Here is a 22,050-nt window from a genome sequence, read left to right on the forward strand (position 1 = left end):
CAAAATCATAGCTTGCCTCGTAGTTTTTTGTTTTCCTGATTGATTTCTGCTGTATCTCCCTTGTCTGACAGTTCAGTCTGTATGCAGTATTCAAAATTCTTGTTGTATTTGGCTTTATTTTTAATGCTTCTGGTCTTTGCACTCCTCACACATAAATATTTTATACAACATTAACGGTCCTTCTTGTATAGTAAGTCAGAGTTTATTTTACCTCCAGAGTCAATATCAACTTTTAATTAATAATTTGTGTGCAAGTATAAGTAATGCCTTTCTCCTGTACTTGGAGATAAACCTTTTTGATTTTAACTCTTTGCTAATTCCTTGAAATGTTTCAGATAGAGGAAAAATGATTTTTTAGAATCTTTTCTGTTTTGTCCCCTTGCTGAGAAATGGGATGGAGGAAAAGATCTGGTCATTAATAGAGAATATACTGCATACTTTTTGTTTTCATCCTATTTTCAACTTTTTGTCTTGCCAAGCAAGGATGCCTCAAACTGACAAGCACAGTAACAATTATGAAAATTTTGTGTGTAAAAATATATATTGTGAGGAGGTCAGGAGTTCAAGACCAGCCTGGCCAACATGGTGAAACCCCATCTCCACTAAAAATACAAAAAAGTAGCTGGGTGTGGTGGCACACACTTGTAGTCCTAGCTACTCAGGAGGCTGAGGCAGGAGAATCACTTGAGCCCAGGAGATGGAAGTTGCAGTGAGCCAAGATGGCTCCACTTCACTCCAGCCTACGTGACAGAGCAAGACTCTGTCTCAAATATATATATATACACACACATATGTGTGTGTATATATACATATATACATGTATGTACATATATACATATATACATATATACGTATATACATATGTACATATATACATATACGTATACATATACATATATACATATGTGTATATATGTATATGTATACGTATATGTATATGTGTATATATATGTATACATATATGTATATGTGTATATATATATTGCATTATAAAGTAGAATAAAATAACTTTGAGTTAAAGGATAGTCTGTATCTGTTCGTTGTGTGTTGTTACAAAGGAATATCTGAGACAGGGTGATTTATAAAGAAAAAAGATTTATTTGCTTCACAGTTCTGCAGACTGTATAAGAAGTGTAGTGCCAGCATCTGCTTCTGGTGAGGCCCCAGGAAGCTTATAATCATGGCTGACAGCAAAGGGGGAGCCAATGTATCACATGGTGAGATAGAGAGCAAGAGAGGGGAGGAGGTGCCAGTCTCTTTAAACGACCAGCTCTCAGATGAACTAACAGAGCAAAATTGAACTCATGACCATGGGGAGGGAGGGCACCAAGCTATTCACGGGGGATCTGCCCCATGACTCAACACCTTCCACTAGGCCTCACCTCAAACATTGGGGGGTCACATTTCAACAGGAGATTTGGAGTGGACAAACATTCAAACCATATCACAGTCCTTCCCAAAAAAAGATAGTCATAACCTTCTACCAGCAGAAATTTTACTTCTAGCACAAAGTTTATATATTCGACCTATTCTAATTCTTATGGTGTGCTTATTTCCTGATCCTTTTGTCAATCTGGGACTTACATTCACTCCCAATTATTTGTTTTTATTATAATTGTCCCAAATCCATGGTCACAAAGGCATACGGGAGAAAAGGAAAGCAACTTTTAATACAGTTCCCCTCAATTCAGAACATTCTGGCAATACTGAGAGAAGTTGAACAACGGCTCCTGTTACTTTGATTCTTTAGTGATCTCCTGATGTTCTGGGAAGAAATGGGCGCTGGCAAGCCAGGTTGCTGTAAGGAGATGGGCCAAGTTTTACGCAATTCAGGTCCAGGGAAGCACAACTTGGTTCCTCATTTCCAAGGCAGAGCTGTCACGAATTCATCTGACAATCATGAAGTAGACTCATAGACAGGCTCCTGTTTGTTGGCTCACTTACAAATCAGTGATGCAAGCACATTTGCCTAGGTGACATTTAATCTCCTTAAGACAGCTACTTTTAAGTGTTTTAGTATGGCATACGCATACATGCAACTTGCTGAGGATAGATCATTTCTTGTGTAGTCATTACAGTAATTCAGAGATGACTGCTGTCAAGATTTTTTAAAGCTTATTTTCTGATCCTATGCGTGCTACAAAGTAATGAAGCTGAATATCTTTAGAGGTAGTCACTATTTTCATTTAAAAATGTGTTTAATGGGTCATCACTATATGAAATGCCTCTTAAGAGCTCAAACTATAGCTTATATTCAGTATAACGCTAATACCCTTTACTCTCAAATATTTGAACGTATAAACTTGTTTTAAACCTGTAAATTTTATATTGATAATTTTTTCTAGTACCAGTGTCTAATTTATTTCCTAATTATATATTATACAAACATATTAAAATCAGTTTACAGTCTTGGACACTAAGCAATATGGAAGTAAGACTTGGTTGAAGATGATCTAAAGAGATAAATGTGGAGAGATAAAATTAAAATGAACTCTGATAAGAAAGTAAGTGCTGCAACAAAAATGAAAATTTGTCCCTCTTCAAAGTTTTATCATATATATGTATATGTATGTGTGTGCACACCTATGTGTATATGTCTATCTATGTCTATACCTATATCTATTTCTAGTTTGTCACTATATCCTGCCACTTGGTTTATTATCTCTAGTAAATAGTTAAGAGAGCCTCAAAATTTGTAGAAAAAAATGACATTTATCACCAAGGGTAATTATTTACCATATTCTTTTTTTTGTGGTAAAATTGCTAACTATGATGTAAATGTAGAAAGTCCAGACATTTGTATACAAGTTGAATACATTTAGAGCTACATTCTGATTTGCCATTTTGGTTTCTGGAACTTGTTTGACCTAAATAGCTAAGAATAAAATACTGGGAATATGGAGATTTGGTTTCTAGTCTATGATGAGCTGTGTAATTTTATATAAGCCACTTAAACCAAAGACTTAAACTTTAGTCTTTGGTTTCCATGTTGTACGATAAGATATGACTTAAAGTCTAACATACTTTGTAATTCCAAGAGTCCATGAGGTAGAAGAGAGTCAGGTACCTCAAGCAAGTGCAAGTATCAGAATCAGATGAGACATTAACAGAAATCCTGGAGACATAGTTTTCTGGAGTTTGATTCTACCAGGTCAACAATAGGAACAATAAGGGACCAATAGAACAAGCATTGACATTAAACGTCTTCAGGAAAAAATATGAATTAATATGCAATCAGAAAGGAGTCCATTTGTATATCAGAAATCACATGAAAAATATTATAAAGTTATCGAGTTGCTGGCAAGACGAAGTACACTATATATGCATGCCTAGCATGTGCCAAGTACTGAGGTGGTCATCACCTGATTTTATTTTACATCTTAATTGCCATGAAAGTAAGGGGATTTTTCCCTAAAACATGAATTACCTATACCATGAAGATTAAGTCATTGAGTCTCTGGTGATTAAGTGATTGCCTTATATCACATTAAGTTAGAACTTGGACTCTGTCCATGTTCTAATACTCCTAATGATTAGTTACAACACTGGTTGCCAAACCTAGTTGATCGTTAGAGTTCCGTAGGTACAGTTTAAAATACAGATGGCTAGGAATCATCCTAGACTACTAGAATGAAAACTCTGGGAATGATGCCATGGAATGTTTTGTAAGAGAGTTCTCCAAAATAATGCTGCCTTGAGAAAGATGGTGATCAGAAATCCATGCAGGCAAGAAAAAGGTCTGAAAAGTAGTGACTACATGTGCCACATTCTATAATATTTGACTATTGAGGCAGTTTTCTGCCACTTCTGAATTTTTAGTTTCTGTGTCTATTCTAGTTCTATCCATCTCAAATCCTATAACCTATTTTAGTACATTGAATTTGTTGTTGAGGGTTCAAATACTGAAAGATAAAAATAGTTTCGTTTTTTTTCTTGGAACAAAGTCTTAAATTATAGTATAAAATGGTCAAGTTTTAAAGAAAATTGCATTTATTGAAATAAATGAAATGTTAACCCCACGTGAGTCAGATGTATTTGTTCTATGAATTGAAGCTTATTGCTAATTGATACTTTGAAAAGTCCTAGTATTATCCACTTAAAGGTAGGGTATATTGAAAATGCATTTTAACAGGATGTATTTGCAACTGGAAAATAGAGATGTTGAGAATAACAGACCTATACAAGAAAGTATTACCCTTTAGCTAGCATATAATCTTTTATTCCTAGGGAGAACACACTATTTTATATGCATGTTAAAACTGTACCCACTGGCAGAAAAGTTTTACTGATGCTGTATGAGGTTTAATTCAATAGCCTGCAGCTTTTTTGTTCCTCTGTGTATGTTAATTAGAAATTTCTTTAAAACTTTTTTAGTTTTAATGAAATACAATGTATATGAGACCAATAGGATGGCTACAAGATGAGAAAATTGAGTCTTTTTCCCATTGCTAATGATTTAAGTAAAGGGGCTATTTTCTTTAGGAGTATACGTATAAGTAGCTATACATTTAAAAAACTTTTTATACTATATCAATTATGCTTTTAATGCCTTCTAGTTGCCACATTACTTTCAGTGTCAAAGAATTCTAAAAAATAAAGAGAATAAAAACTGAAAAGTATTAGATAAAAATATATCAGATGTCAATAATACAATAATTTTGGCAACATTTATTTAGCATGAAAACCGATAATGTCAGAATATGAAAGAAGTAGTAGGTAGAACTGTCCTGAATATTGTCAGTCATAGCAGTGTAGGATGGAGATTGCCAGAGGCTGAAGGTGGGAACATTGGGCAGACAGATGTTGGTCAAAAGATACAAAATTTCAGTTAGACAGGAGGAGTAAGTTCAAGAGATCTATCTTATATCAAGGTAGCTATGACTAATAGCAATGTATTGTATGCTTGAAAATTGCTGAGGGTAGATTTTAAGTGTTTTTATCACCAAAAAAAGATTAATACATATGTTAATTAGCTTAATTTAGCCAATACACAATGTATATATATATTTTGAAATATATTGTACACCACAAATATATATAATTTTACTTAGTAGTTAAAAATAAATAAAAAAATATATAGGCAAAGTCAGAGGCAATAAATGGGCAGCAAAAAATAAACACAACTAAAAAAACTTAAAGTAAGTATATTGGGAAAAATATACATTGCATCAGTAGATTCCTAACAGGTAACAGTACCCAGTGTTGAAGTGTTTGAGGAAACTTTTTAGTTTACAAAAGTGTGTGCCTTTGTAAATTAGTGTAACCACAGGGTGTGTTAACACATGCAGAGATTAGCAGCATCAGGACCATGCTGCACCTCCTGTTGCCAGGGAAAGAGATGTGTTTCCAGAGCCTGATGAGAGCTGCAACAATGGAAAGGGGCCCTTCTGCCAGCCACTGTTATCTTAAAGGCATATGGCTAAACCAGCATATCACAGAAGCAGGAAGGAAGCAGAAATCTCCTGTCATTGCCTCCTGCTGGCCAAACTCAACTGGAAGCCACCAACTAAAAAAAAGTTCTACATGCTGAATTCACGTAAAACTCTTAATGTCACACTTAGCAGATTCAGTTGATTGCTTACAATGTTTAGCTTCTGGTTCATCTGTAAAAAAAATTTTTTTGTATGTGAAAAGACAGAAATACTTCATATGTTTTCCTTCTTTTCTTGTGTCAGAATTTTTGCATTAATTCTGTATTTGACCTTCTCTCTATTCCTTACTCATTTTTGCATAAGAGCTCTACTGCCCAGGCTTGAGGTTTTCCTAAAATAGTGTGAATAGATTATTCGTTCTTCCTATCTCCCCAGGCACTATATGGATTCTCCTGCCATAAATTGACTGAAGGGCTGGATGATTGTGGATTTCCTTTTAGCCACTTAGCTGTCAGGTGGGAATTGTGGAAGTAGTTGGGTCTTTGGGCAATTCAGCTTGGGAAATGTGGTTAATTTTCTGTATATATTTCTTGAAATGGTGCCAGTGAAGCTGAGTTCAGCTAGCTAAGGAGTTAAAATATAGTATCCCGGTGGGGAGAACTATTTGAATTATACATTGGTCTTTCCACCACTTTTCCAGGTAATGCCTTGGCTACTTTGGAAAGAAGTCTCCTTGCAGAAAAGCCCTAGGGTCTATGGACTTTGTCTTTGGTGCATTATTAATATGTTCTTCTACGCTGCTACCTTCCCTGGCTGTTGTTGATGCATCCCTATGCAGTTGGCTCCTCATCTATTGTTGACTTTCTTCCTCCATGTAATGTGCCAGAACATTCACATTACATGTTTTCCCTACTGTGGCAAGCTTCTGTCATAATTATGAAACTTGGTCATAAAGAAAAAAATGGCACTGTAAGGGCTGTGAGCTTCTTCTTCTAAACGTTTGTTACTATGGACTTCTCAAAAAGTTGTTGATTTAAGGTTGGAAATACAGCTCTAAAATGGGCATTCCTTGTCTTTTTCATAGTCTCCTGACAACTCTTACCCTTATATCAATATATTGGTGGCTGTATGTGGTGGTTTAAAATATGTCCACAGATTCTTTGACATTCCTTTCGAAAGATGGAACCTAATTCCTTCTCCCCCTTAAGTATGAGCTGGACTTAGTAACTTGCTTCTAATAAATAGAATAAGGCAGAAATGATAGTGCGTGATTTCTGTGGCTAGGCCATGAAAGATATTGTAGTTTCAGCCTTCCTCTCTCATCTTGGGTCACTGTCTCTGAGGAAAGCCAGCTGCCATGTTGTAAGGATGCTCAAGCAGTGACGTGAAGGGTTCATGTATCCAGCGACCAAAGCTTCCTGCCCACAGCAGCAAGGAACTGAGGCCTTCTGCCAACAGCCATGCAAGTGAGCCTTCTTGGAAGCAGATCCTTCAGCTCTAGTGAAGGCTTCAAATGATAGCTCTCCTGGCTTGTCTTAAATGCAACCTCATGAGAGACCCTAGTCTAGAACCATGTAGCAAAACTGCTTCCAAATTCCTGACTCACAAAAACTGTGAGATAATATATGTTTGTTGCTTTAAGCAGATAACTTTCAGGTAATGTCTTATGCAGCACTAGATTAGTAAATCACTGTTCATGTTTTTTCTTCCAGAATTTACTACCCCCTTTGTCATTTTAGCACCCTCTCATAGAAGAGAGTTATTGGTAATTTCCCAGGATGTTCTTGAAGAGAGGTTTGATTCAAATTTCAATGTGTTCTCCAAATCTGATAGTATGACCCTAAAACAGTCCCTGTGTTTTAGGATGATGAAATTTTCATCTATAATCGCCTTTCATTTTTTTTTAATTTTAATTTGTTTCTAGAAGGAAAAATGTGTAGTCTGGTCTTTACTGTGATTTTTGATTCATATATATATATATATTATGCTAATGCTTGATATCCACTTTTAAAATATTTTCAAAGTAGTAAGTGATTAACGAATGTAAATTTTAGGCCAGGTGCAGTGGCTCGTGCCTGTAATCCTAACACTTTGGGAGGCTGAGGCAGGTGGATTGCTTGAGCTCAGGAGTTTGAGACAAGCCTGGGTAACACTGTGAAACCTGGTCTCTATAAAAACATAAGAAAATTAGCCGAGAGTGGTGGCATGTGCCTGTAGTCCTAGTCACTTGGAGGCTGAGATGGGAGGATTGCTTGAGCCCAGGAGGCAAAGGTTGCAGTGAGCTGAGATCACGCCACTGCGCTCCAGCCTGGGTGGCAAAACGAAACCCTGTCTCTAAATAAATAAACAAATAAATAAATTTTAAAGGTTTACTTTGGAAAAGAAAACAAAACCAATGGTCATATTTCCCTTTGTAATTATTTTAATTTCTTGTGACATTCCATGATAATTGTCATGTACTGTTACATATGGGATTCAACCAGAGAGCCATACAGGTTTCCCTCGGAGGTCAGGGCATTACATGTCTGCTCTGGATGCCCCTTTGGCCTGGCATGTCCTCTCAGCTGAACATTTGCTCTTTGAAAACTCAAATGTCCTCTTCTTTATCTACACATCTTATCGTTCCTTATGTCCTTATTCTTTCGGACCATAACTTTACCCATGTGTGTAATTATAAGAGTGCTGTAACGTTTTATAACCTGCATCTGTTCCATGTGTCTCTTCCCTCTTGTCAGTTCTGCTATGGCATGGAATCGCACTGGACTCATCGCTTTATCCTCAGCTCTGTCATCTGAACCACGTTGAATACGAACCTGCCTCTACCTGCTCTACTTGTGCACCCTAGTGTTCTTACTCCTTAAGCTCTTACAGTTGGGTTTGCATCATAATATTTCTTTCTTTCTTTTTCTTTTTTTTTTTTTTGAGATGAAGTTTCGCTCTGTCGCCAAGGCTGGAGTGCAGTGGTGCAGTCTCGGCTCCCTGAAAGCTCCACCTCCCAGGTTCATGCCATTCTCCTGCCTTAGCCTCCAGAGTATCTGGGACTATAGGTGCCCGCCACCATGCCCGGCTAATTTTTTGTATTTTGAGTAGAGACAGGGTTTCACCATGTTAGCCAGGATGGTCTCGATATTCTGACCCTGTGATCTGCCCGCCTTGGCCTCCCAAAGTGCTGGGATTACAGGAGTGAGCCACCATGCCTGGCCTTAAAATTTTTTGGTGAGAATAAATATAACAAAATAGATTAAATATTATTACCCTTTATAAAATATCATATGAGTAATAATAGTTGCTTTTTCTTGAATGAAATTTTTAGCATCCTTACCTAGGCTTGGAAATTTTTTTCTTTAGCTTTCCCACCTGAGATCTAGCCAAAAGTATGATCCTAGCTTTGCTCTTACTTCAATTTACCCTCTTCCACTTTACTTACATCATAAGCAGGTTTTTAAGTTGTTTGCAGGGAATGTAACTGTTTGACATAGAAACACCTTTGGAAGCAGTCACTGAGAATGTTATTATGACATGTTTCTTGCTGCATTGGCACCCTTTAGGATAAGCTCTTACCATCCACCTTCCTATTCCTTGCCATGCACACAATCATTGTTGTTCTTCGAGTCAGAAGCTTGTGAAGTTCTCTTGGTTCTATATTATTTTGCCCATATTCATATATTCATTAAGTTATTTTATGTATTAGTCCATTTTCACACTCCTGTGAAGACATACCTGAGACTGGATAATTTATGAAGGAAAGAAGTTTAATTGGTTCACAGTTCAGCCTGGGTGGGGAGGCGTCACGAAACTTTCAATCATGGTGGAAGATGAAGAAAACTTGTCCTTCTTCACATGGCAGCAGCAAGGGAAGAATGAGTAAAAGAGAAAAAGCCTCTTGTAAAACCATCAGATCTCGTGAACTTACCATCAAGAGAACAGTGTGGGGGAAACTGCCTCCATGATTCAATTACCTCCCACCAGGTCCCTCCCATCACACATGGGGATTGTGGGAACTAGAATTCAAGATGAGATTTGGGTGGGGACACAGTCAAACCATATCTTTACGTATGTGTCTATGTGTGTGTCCAGTTTTTACTATGTAGTATATACTATATTCTATGTACTCTAAAAAGCATAGAGACTTTTAGAGAAAATAAAAAGTAGATAGGAAAGTAGAGTGGAAGAAATATAACACTATTTTGGCCCCAGCATGGTCAGCTTTCGTAAAGTTGGATTTGTACTGTGGATTCTAGATTTTGTTTTCAGTTTTAATCTGACTTTGTCCCCCAGTTGACCCTTATACTCCTCCCTTCATCCAAGATCTGGGTTCTTTGTCTTGCTCTGATCTGCCTGCTTTCATTATATGGCTGATACTGCCTTCTGGTCTCTTCTCCAGTGCTAGCTACTGCTTGTGCCATAACTAATCCCTGAGAAGGATATATATTCACTAATATATTTTGTAGTTGCATATTTATTTGCAACATCAATTTGCTTGTGCATAAAATATTTGTAATTTCAATCCTGCACAATTTATGAATCTCTTATACTCTAAAAATGATTAAATTATCAATGCAGGGTTTTGACATTTAAAACTCGTGTAACAACTTCTCAATCATTAAGATAATCTGAAGAAAATTTTAAAATTTCTCTCTCTCACACACACACATGCACACACACAAACAAACACACAATCACCAACAAACATGAGGGACTATATATATAAATTAGACCAACTTCTTACTAAGAACATTTAGGAAATCTCCAAAACATTTACAAACATTTACTTGAAGATATTAGAGAGCCAGCCTGCTAACAAATAATTATAGGACCAAAGTCCAAGAGAAAAATGAAACCCAGGATGCTAAATTAGGCTTAGGGAGGCTTTCTCGCGTGTGTTTTCAGATTCTGGAAGAGGCAAGTGAGAGGTTGAGACACCAAGTAGACATTTTAACAGATTCACAGGGCTGCAGTGGGGGAATAAACTTGGAAGTTAGTATTTGCCATGGCAGTAGTTTAGACTCCAAAGATCTTGTCCTTAGGTGTAAGCTAATAGTAGAAATAAAGTGTTTCTCCTGGGAATGGAAACCAGACATAGAACAATTTCAGTTCCTGATTATATCAAATGGATATGGACTTGCTAATATTTCTGGTAAACTCCAAAGGATCAAAATAAAATATGCTCTGGAGAAAGATAATATCATCACAGGCTTCAAGTTATCTCTTTAATTTTCCATATAAAACAGCTGGCAGTCAAACAAACAAATGAACAACAGCAACAACAACAACAACAACAAAACAGACATGAGAACACTTGAAAACAGAAAACAAAAGAAACAGAAGATAGAGACTCACAGAGGTTCCAGATAATGGAAATATCAAACACAAACTTGAAAAAAATGATGTGTAATTTTTTTAGGATATGGAAACACAAGATTGAGATTTTTGGCAATGTAAGTTAGATTTAACATCAGAAAATTATTTAATGTAATTTCCCACTTTGAAAGATCAAAGGAGGGCAATTATGGCATCCTGTCAACTAAACACAAGCTCAATTGGTAATATTTATTATCCATTTGTAGGCCAGGCACGGTGGTTCACACCTGTAATCCCAGCACCTTGGGAGGCTGTGGCGGGCAGATAACTTGAGGTCAGGTGTTCGAGGCCAGGCTGGCCAACAAGGTGATACCCTGTCTCTACTAAATATACAAAAATTAGCTGGGCATGGTGGCACCCAGCTACCCAGGAGGCTGAGGCAGGAGAATTGCATGAACCGGGGAGGTGGAGGTTGCGGTGAGCCAAGATCATTCCACTGCACCCCAGCCTGGTTAACAGAGTGCAACTCCACCTCAAAAATAAATAAACAAATAAATCTATTTATAGGAAAAACATTTAGCATCTAGGAATAGAAGTCCATTTGATAAAGATAGCTATAAAAGAATCCTACTGCAAACATTATACTTAATAATAAAATGCTGACAGCATTCTCTTTAGAGTGGAAAGGAGAAAATTATGTTCACTATCACCACTTCTATTGAAATGTTATCAGATGTGTAGGGAAAGAAGGCAAGTAAAAGAAATAAAAGGAGTATAGTTGGAAAGGAACAAACAAAACTATTATTCACTGACAATATGTTTACATATTCCATGATGTATATTTGAACTATTAAAATTAGAAAGTGAATTTAGCCAAGGCTGTGAACATGAAGTTAATATTAAAACATGATTTGAATACACTAATAATAAAATAAACTTTACCAACAATATATGCCAAGACCGAAATATACCAACAATAAAATAATATTTAAAAGAGACCTGTCCTTGAAAATGGCACAAAAGTATCAAATGTTATACCTAGTACTGATCAGATTCCTATATGGGAAAGGTGAAATATTATTGAAGAAAAGCAGATACACAAACTCAGAATAATTGCAATCAAAATTTTGTCAAGGTTTTTTTTTTTTTGTTAGAAACTGAAATGCTGATTCCAAAATTTATATGTTAATGAAAGGTGACAAAAATAAGTAAGATAGCTGAGACACCCTTGAAGAAAGAGGCAGGAGGACTTACACTTTCTGATATCAAGAGTCTAAATTTCTTGATCGCTATGATTCTCAAGATCCTTAAATGTAAAGTGCAGATAAAAAAAAATAGGGTTTTTTGAAGGCGAAATGAGATAGTGCAACACTTACCAGTGTACCAGGTATGTTGCAAAAGCTTAAAACAGTAGAAATTATTATATTATTTATGTCATCTTATTATGAGCTGAACTGTATCTTCCCCAAATTTGTATGTAATCCCTGGTACCTCAGAATGTGACTGTATTTGGAGATAGGGCCTGTAAAGAGCTGGTTAAGTTAGAATGAAGCCATCAAGAGGCCCAAAGCTAATATGACTGATGTCCTTGTAAGAAGTGGAAATTGGGACGCATGCACAGACGGAAGGCCATTGGAAAACACAGGGAGAAGATGGCCATCTGCAAGTGAAAGAGAGGCCGCCGAAGAAACCAATCCTGAAGACACCCTGATCTTGGACTTCTGGCCTCCAGAATTCTGAGAAAATAAATTTCTGTTGTTTAAGAAATTGTTAAGTCTTTTTGCAAAGTTGCAGTAAATAAGATACTATTGGTGCCCAATGAGGTAGAATCCAGTCATGTAGAAATACATTCAAAAACATATGAAAATTTGATTTAAGGTAATTTTTCTATTTTGATAAATTTGTTGGTTGGGTTAAACAATCCAAAGAGGAAAAAAATAAAACTTATCTCTAGAACATACATACAAAAAATCAATTCTATGTGAATGTTGATGCAAATGTAAGAGATAAACTATCAGTAAATATCTTCATAATTTTAGAGTAAGGAATACTTTTTTTAGCAAGACATAAAATTCATTGATAATATAAGAGAAAATTTGGACTATATTAAAACCGAGAACTTTTTTTTTTTTTTTTTTCCATACAGAGTTTTGCTCTTGTTTCCCAGGCTGGAGTGCAATGGAGCGATCTTGGCTCACTGCAACCTCCACCTCCTGGGTTCAAGGGATTCTCCTGTCTCAGCCTCCCTGCCTCAGCGGTATCACAGGTGCCCACCACCATGCCCAGCTAATTTTTATATTTTTAGTAGAGACAGGGTTTCACAATGTTGTCCAGGCGGGTCTCAAACTCCTGACCTTAGGTGATCTGCCCGCCCAGTCTCCTGAAGTGCTGGGATTACAGGCATGAGCCACTATGCCAGGCCCAAAACTAAGAACTTTTGTTGATAAAGATTCCATTAGAGAATGAAAGGTAAATCACAAATAGGAGTGGATGTTTGCAACATGCATAACCAAATAACAAAAATATAAGACATCCCTATAAATCAATAGAAAAAAGACAAGCCATTTTTGAAATGGCAAGTTCTTGAACAGGCCAAAATAGGATATCCAGATGACCAATAAACATAAAAAAGGTGTTCAATCTCAATTAGTATCAGAAAAATGCAAATTAATGGCTCAAATGTGAAAAGATTGGCAATACTAAATGTTGACAAGATGATGAATTCTCATATACTACTGGTAGTAACATAGATTAGCACCATCATTTTGGAGACACTTCACTAATTTTGAACATATGCATACTATAACCCAGCAATCCCACTTCTGTGTATATACCCAATAGAAATGCATATACATGAAGACTAAGAGAGATGTAAAACAAAGTCCTTAATGGCATTATTTGTAATACTCAAAAAGTAGAGACAACTCCCATGCCTATCCATACTAAAATGAATGTATAGATTGTAGTCCACTTATGCAATGAAACACTGCAGCAATGAATATGAATGTACTGTAACTATTCTCAAAAACATGGGTGAGTCTTACCATCATGATGATGAGCAAAAGGAATGAGGTATACTGTACAATTATATTAACAGTTAATTTGCAGCTCAAAAATATGCAAAAAAAATCTATGGCGTTTGACCCAAAATAGTGGTTGTGTTTGGGGGGGTGGAGGGAGCAGCTGCAAGAAGGACCACAAAGAAGTCTTCCAAGGTGCTGGTGATGGTGCTTTTTATGAGTGTTTGTCTGAACTGTCCACTGCTTATGTAAGTGTGTTATGCTTTTAAAAGTTAGAATACGCACATAGTTTGCAGTTGAGCTGTGTGTATTAACTTCTGTCTACGTCTTCTGAGGTTTTCTTTTTTCATTTTACTGTTTAAGTCATATTAACATGTGAAAAAGTAAAAACCTGAGTTAAATTTTGAAAAAAGAAAAAACAAGAAACTATATTCTTCTTTAAAGAATTGATTTCTTGGCTGGCCTGAGGGTAGTGGATTATCAGAACTTATTAACATCAGTGTTACTGAAGTTGGTGAACAACACCCCCCCCCCCACCCCACTGGTAAATTTGACTGGCTTTTTATAAAAAATTAAAAAAAGATTTATTGATCTTATTCAAGATAAACATTGTCTTGCATGTACTGTCCTTTTTTAAAACTTAAATTAATTGCACGATTCTGCTTTAAATATGATAGACAAACAATTTGCTGGCTTACAATAGAGCCCAGTTTTATATAGACTTATTTATTTATGTAAATGTTCTTAAGCTTCAAGTTCCCATGATATGATCTTTTGAATTAACTTCTCACTTCCCCAGTATGTGTTACCTGGCTATATGTAGGAATATCAGATTGTTTCAAAGGGCATAGGGTATTAAGTCTGTTTTCACACTGCTATAAAGAACTACCTGAGACTGGGTCATTTATAAAGAAAGAGCTTTAATTGACTGACAGTTTCATATGGCTGACAAGGCCTCAGGAAACTTACAATCATGGCGGAAGGTGAAGGGGAACACAAGGCAGCAGGAGATATATATATATATATAGAGAGAGAGAGAGAGAGGGGAAGTGCTACATTTTTAAACCATCAGATCTCATGAGAACTCACTATCATGAGAACATCATGGGGGGACTGCCCCCATGATCCAATCACCCCCCAGCAGGCCCCTTTCTTGACATGTGGGGATTATAATTCAAGATGAGATTTGGGTGGGGACACAGAGCCAAACCATATCAACAAGTCTTGAGTTATATTGCACAATATTGATTGTGTGGTCTAGGGAACAGTTCTTTAATTTTTGATTAGTTTCAGTATTCAAAATGGAAATATTTGGTAGATATGCAACCTTATGATTAAAAATGTAAATACATTTAGACATATGTTTATAATAAATTTGGGGTAACAGGCTAGGTATATCAGACATGTAGGAAGAAACATTTCTTGTATCAACAAAAATCAGAATTATAAGCTGAAATTATAGAGAAGTCAAAAGCAACTTCTAAAATGTTTCAATAGTATTTGTACTAGAAAATCAATTTTCAAGCTGCTATAGTAATGTCTAGTTATTGGTAACTCCATTGCTTTACTAAACAACTCAAACTTCTTTGATTTTTCTGGGTGGTATACTTACGTGTTAATAAAGAAGTTTTGGAAATTTATGTTTTAGGCTATTTATAGTGTTATTTTAAGATAAAATGAGTTACTTACAGATAGAACTTGCTTTAAAATCATTTGATATACAGAGTATAAGTATACAACTAAATTGAAGATTACTGTTTTTTAAATGTCTCTTTGCAAACAGTAGTTTCCTAGTATCTGACAGATGATCTAAGCATGACCTGTTCAAGTCTATATTTATGCATAAAATAAGGCATATTTGTATTGTTGTCCTCATATAAAAAGCTTTTTTAACTAAAATAAGCACTGTGTCAGTCAGTTTGGCTAGGGAACTCTTTTTTTCATTTAACCTTCAAATCAGCTTTCCTTGCCTCCCTACCTCTTACTTCCTACATTTTGACATTCATTCAGCAGATATTTTAGAGGGACTTCTTCCTTATCTTTCTCTTTTATGAAACATTTTACAGGTTTTTGTAGTACACACTGATGGTTCTTAATCATATTACATTTACTTTTTGAAATATCATTTTATTATGTTTTACTCTTTAGCTGTTTTACGAGTTCTCTTTTTCTAATGAGATTATAAATTCCTGAAAGCAGGAACTGCCTTTTCTTATTCTCCCACATATCAAAGAACACAGAATGTACTCAAGACACCCTCACAAAAGAGAGTTTTATGGTCAAAGACTTAAGCTTGTGTGAATGAAGTCTAACACTTTTGAGAGATCATTGTTTATCAAATGTCTACTGCATTGTATATTATGCTTGCTCTATGCTATTAAAGTAATGAGATTTCTGACTCACTACTCATAATGTGGAATCTTGCAGTAAGAAATGATGAACAGCTTCAAATCACCTTTAACGTTAGCTTCACATTCAAACTACTACAAGTCATCTATGCTACCTTATATAAATTGAGTGTATTTGAAAGGCTAAATTGAGAAGTGGAAACTAACAGCACTGGTGTACTCTTCTTTTGGCTGGGAGATGGAGAGGTGTCTTTTCATCTACAGGTGATTTGCATTTTCAGAGACTGGCTAATGCTCATAAAACATTAGAAATCTATACATACAGCTATCGTAAATATTCTTAGGCCTCAAATTTGTACCCTATGACCTTTAGAATTTACTTCCCACTTTGTGGTCATATGCTACCTGGCTACATGTAGGAATTTCAGATTGTTCCAAAGAGCATACCAATTAAGAACAAGTTTCTGCTGTCACACTGCCAAATATTGACTAAGTGGCTTTGGGAGAGTTCCTTAATTTCTCTGAGTCTAATTTTGCATTTCTGAGTAGAGGGAATGATAGTGCCACTTATATGAGAGAGTTGGAGGATTAGAGGAGATAATTCTAAACAATTTTTCCCCTCTACAGGTGATGTATTCTCCTCATATCACACAGAAAATAAAATAGGTGAGAACTATCTAACTTAAAAATTATACCCTCAAATTTAAATTGATTTCATACATCTTCACCTATCCTTTCTTCCTGCCATTCATCTCTAAACAGGAGGGACCTCTTTTCCTTTGCAAAATCAAAGCTAGACTTGTGCTCTTGATCTCTCTTTCTTCTTTACCTTTATAACCTTCTTGTGTTGTTTATCCCTGTGTCAATGCATTTTCAGTTTCTTTCATTCTTTTGGCTCTGGCACTTTCTTTCCAGCCTACAAAATGGTTTGTAGGCTAAAAATTTGACCCTGACAGCCATGGGAGCTGCTGTGTCATTGTTTTCTTCCCTTTTTACCAAACTTAAAATAATTTCTGCATACTGTAAGGATTTCACCAACTTTCCCATTAGTTAATATAGTCACTTAATAATCCAAACTTATTACAAAAAATTAGGGGTGGAAAATTTTCTCCCATTATCTCTTCAACTCACCAATCTGACTTCTACATCCACTTTATTGAAATGACTTTGCCAAAGATCACCAATAAAGCATTAGTTTCCAACTGCCTAATTTTTGTGCAGTATTTGATGTCTTTGACCATCTCTTCCTACCCTTGATAGCTCCTCACTGACTTTCTCTTTCAAACTATTTTTTTATGATAACACTTTTCTAATCCTCCTGCCTTTTAAAAAACTACCTTTGACTCTCATTCCACTTCTTTAATTTTAAGTATTGTATATTTCTTGAGTTTCCTCCTTTGCCTTTCCCCACTTCCTTTTCTTCCGTAAATTTTTTCTGACTTTCTCTCTTTCCCCACCACCTGTTTCTAGATCATCTATCTGCAACTACAAACTCAGGAGGAAACAGGCTGCTGTGTTCAGTAAGCATCTCAAAGTGAGCCTGTCCAGGACAGCTTGTCTGTTTCCTCTCTAGACCTGACCATCACCCTCTCTCTCTGGGTCATTGCAATTATCTCTAAATGAGTCTCACTACTTCAGGTGGTGAGAAGGGATAGGAAGGAGAGATCTATAAACACAAACTAAGAATTCCTTTATCATTCCCCCAATGAGCAAAAAGTTACTGGTTAGTACTGATTGACAAAGGGTACAATTTTCAGTCCTTCACTCAAAAAGTCAACTTCATCATCTTAGATTTACTCAAGTTTGTGAGTTGCCTTATGAGGATCTGAGTGTCTGGGTGGCCATGTGGCTAGAAATATTCTATTAGATCCTTATTTAATTTGAATATGTGTATAAATAATGCATGATTAGACTCAAAGATGTAGGAATTCAAACTATATCTTCTATGAATTTTTATATCTCTTCCTTGCTAAATTTTATAACTATGGGTATCTTCTATGGAGAAATTATATTAAATACTCTTCAGTCCTACAGTGTGTAACCTTGGAGTTTGATAATTTAGGTGTATTACATTAAAATTTAAAACTTTCTTTAAAAAGTATTATGTAAACGCTTTTGAATTTCTAGAATTTATATATCTTATTAATTTCAATATTTTATGTTTTATAAATATATATGATCTTTCATATCTTAAACTGCTATTTATTTGAGTTATAGGCATACTTAGAAAACAAGAAAACGTTCTTTATTTTTATTTTTATTGAGAGGAAAAATTCTTTATTTGATAACATGGATTATCAAATTACCCTATCAAATAAATATAAAATACCAAGTAATATTTCTAATATATTTAAAAGGAATATTTGATTAAGCTTGCCATTTTTGATTATTATGGCTTATTTCATAAATATTTAATGACTCATAAGGTCTTCAAATTACTCCCCTCAATAACATTTGATTTTCTTTACTTATTTGTTGATAATTTATCAATCCAACTGGAAAACATGAACATATATGGCATATGTTTTCCTATATTTTCTCTTAATAAACTAATGCCATGCCTGTATATCTGTTTGTTTATGTTCCAGCTATAAGAATTTAATGTGTTTCTTTGAGTTCCCTTTACCCAGAAATAAATTATCTTGTCCTTGGTAATATATTAGCAAATTTAATAGTCCTCTGAAGTAAAATAAAAATTAAGCAAATTTACTGCAAAAATAATCTTGTGTGCTCAAGAACATTGAATGTATGAATTTCCACACATTGAGTCACCACTGCTTTTCCCAGGGGCTTAATTTTACATGTTTCATTTTTTTCCTCTTAGAACTCACTACTTCTTTCCCTTTTTACTCATTCCCTCTTTTTCTTCTCCCTCCAAGTCCTTGTATTAATCACCAGTATGCCATCCTTTATTGTTTTATAAACTATTTAAATAAATGGATAAATTAATTTATACGATTGAACCTCCCCTTAAAGTGAGACATAGAACTAAGGGCTATAATCGTGAACTCTGTAGCCAGACTGCTTGGGATCAAATTGTCTCTGTTCCTTCCTAGTTACATGACTGTGCCTTTGTTTTCTCATCTGTAGTATGGGAATAATAATATTACCTCACAAGGTTGTAAGGAGCATTGTACTGTTGATGTTTGTAAAGCTCCTAAGACAGTGACAGGCATTTGTAAAGTTCCTAAGACAGTGACAGGCACCTCATAAGTGTTTGTTAAACAAAGACACATGTTCTTTCAGTCGACCTTCTATTCTTCTATTGCATCTAAGTAGAAAAATAGCTCCTTCCTCCTTGAGAACAAATCCTCCACCAGAAATTGGGTTATAAATGCTACTCACCTCCTCAGGGACCTTCTTGCTTTCATAAATTCTCTCTTCCAATTCTGCTGAGAGGTCTGCTGCTGGCCTGATGGGGTTCCATCTATATCTGACTTGACCTTTCTTTCCAGCTACCATTAGGACTTTTTCTTTTGTGTCGACCTTCGTGAATCTGATGACTATGTGCCTTGGGGGTGGTCATCTTGTGTAGTTTCTAGCCAGGGTTCTTGGTATTTTTTGAATTTTCACGTCAACCTCTCTCATGCAATTAGGGGAATTTTCATGAACTATATCCTCAAATGTATTTTCCAAGTTGCTTATTCTGTCTCCTTTCTCAGAAATACAAATATGTCATAGATTTGGTCTCTTTTTATAATCCCATGTGTCTTGAAAGTTTTGTTCATTTTTTAAAATTCCTTTTTTCTGTATTTTTGTCTGACTGTTGATTCAAACAACTCATTTTTCAAGCTCTGAGATTCCTTCCTCAGCTCAGTCTATTTGCTGTTAATACTTTTGATTGTATTATGAAATTCTTGTAATTAATTTTTTAGCTCTAGAAGTTCAGTTTAGTTCCTTCTTAAAATGCCTATTTCGTCTTACAGCTCTTGGATTGTTTTACTGGATTCTGTAGATTCCTTGGATTGGGTTTCAACTTTCTCCTGAATCTTAATGAGCTTCCTTGCCATTCAGATTCTGAATTATATATCTATCATTTCAGTCATTTCAGACTGGTTAAGAACCATTGCTGGAGAGCTAGTGGACTTCTTTGGAGGTAAAGGGATACTTGCTTTTTAAACTGATAAGAACAGATACTACACTTGATCTTAGCCAAAAGGCCGAGAAGCGATTGATACTTGCTTTTTAAATTGCCAGAGTTCTTGCACTAATTGATTCTCATCTGGGAGGGTTGGTGTTTCTTTAATTTGGATATAAGTTGATTATAGTCCACTGGCTTCATTTCTAGATGTTTTTAGATGGCCAAGGCTCTGTATAGGGTCTTGATGGCTGAACGCTTGTCCTTGGCTTCACAGGGTGAGTGTATCAGCAAAATATTTTTGGTATTATTGTTTGGGCTGTGATCCAGTAGATGGTACTTTAAGATTCATGGGTGGTGAACAGGCTCTAATTCAGCTGGGTGGCTTCTCTGTAATTCCTTGTGTGTACAGTATGCTCCGTTGTAAGGGAGGAAGAGAGGTAACCTCCTCACCAGGTCTGCTCCCGAGCCTTGTCAGAGACCCCTGCGACCATTGGCACTGTGCCTGCATTTCTTTTGTGAGGTGTTCTGGGCTGGGATGCTCTCTGAGCAGAGGCCACAGCAGGGAGATAGGCCACACCCTTTGTGGGCCAGCCCTGTGGAGTGAGGCATGCCCCACTCACACTACTGCCCACAAATTTGCACATCTCACCCCCTCATGCTCTGAGACTGTGGGCTCCTCTCCTGCTCCAGTGCTGGCCACAGATCTCAGCGAGGCACTGCTTAGCTGTGTGCTCCAACCCTGGGTGCTGGGATTGTCTTGCTGCTCTATCCTCTGGACCCTTGGATTCAGGTTCCAGGTGTGCTGGGGGATCCAAAGCCCTCCTAGCTTGCTGGAAACATAATCACGTGCAGGAAAGCATCCAGGCTGGGCAGTGGAGGCTACACCATGCACACAACCCTGCGGGGCAGCCAGGCAGGTGCCGTGGGAGGGGACGGCAGGCAAGGGGCCTGAAGAATAGCTGTGCCCCAGTCCCATGGGGAAGTAAGTCCTGGCATGGCAGTCAGCTGAGGCAAGACATTCTCAGAGGGAGATGGGGACCCTGGGGGATGGGTGCCCCTGTCTATGCTCTCCTGGAGCCATGCTGTCCACAAAGGTTCCTAGTTCCATACTGGCTGAAGACCCATCTGTGCCTATTTTCTGGGCAGATAGCCACATCAGCTTAGATGTGCATGGGGGATGTGAGGCTTTCTGTAGCCAGGATCCCACAGGTTCATCGCAAGGGTGAGCAGCCCCACATTTCCTTCACTCACCCATTTCCCAGGAGCTGTTCAGGTCCTGGAACTACCCTCAGTAATCAGGCATCTCACACAGGGTTCCTGGCCTCCTCCCGTCTCAGCCTCAGTGTCTGCATCATACCTTCATCCATTCTCAACATTTTCTCTTGGAGATCTGTTCCAATTATGTTAATGTACTCAAAGCCGTGGTCTCTCTCAGTGGGAGTGGCCCTTGCTAGGTATGTCTAGTCAGCCATCTTGTCCTCCAGTCATGAATTTAAAAAAAATCTTTTACGTTTTATTGTGATAAGATGGAATGTTTGTAATACGATGTCTCTGGGCCTTTCTATATGAATTTTTCTTTTAGTATAACTGTTTTTTCCCACTGTGTGTGCCTGGCTTAATTTAACTCATTTCTTCAAATTTGTTCTGACTCTTGTGTCTTTCACCCTCTCTCTACAGGGTCTCTAGGGCATGGCTGCCTCATAACCTTTACCACACTGACTTACAGATGTTGCTTTACTTGGCTAGACCCAGCAGAAATGAGTGTTGAGAGAAATGATGTGTTCATCTATTCCATGATCTCAACAAGATGATCGGCCCAAGTAACATGATTTTTTTCAATCAGTGAAAAAATGTATGTTTTAATTTCATAAACAGATTATTTCTAGTCTATTATCCTATGAATATCTCTCAATAAAATAAGGTGTGGC

The 22,050-nt window shown here is 36.6% G+C and overlaps 1 protein-coding gene and 1 pseudogene across 7 annotated transcripts in view; one reads left to right on the top strand and one right to left on the bottom strand.

The window, feature by feature from the left end:
• GPC5 (glypican 5) overlaps positions 1–22,050 on the top strand; it is a 1,453,242-nt gene that overhangs the window by 180,704 nt on the left and 1,250,488 nt on the right. The gene's annotated exons all lie outside the window — the stretch shown is intronic.
• On the bottom strand, positions 20,035–20,213 carry LOC112128673 (U2 spliceosomal RNA; annotated as a pseudogene).

The sequence above is a fragment of the Pongo abelii genome, chromosome 14 (genome assembly GCF_028885655.2).
Source record: "Pongo abelii isolate AG06213 chromosome 14, NHGRI_mPonAbe1-v2.0_pri, whole genome shotgun sequence".
Taxonomy (NCBI): domain Eukaryota; kingdom Metazoa; phylum Chordata; class Mammalia; order Primates; family Hominidae; genus Pongo; species Pongo abelii.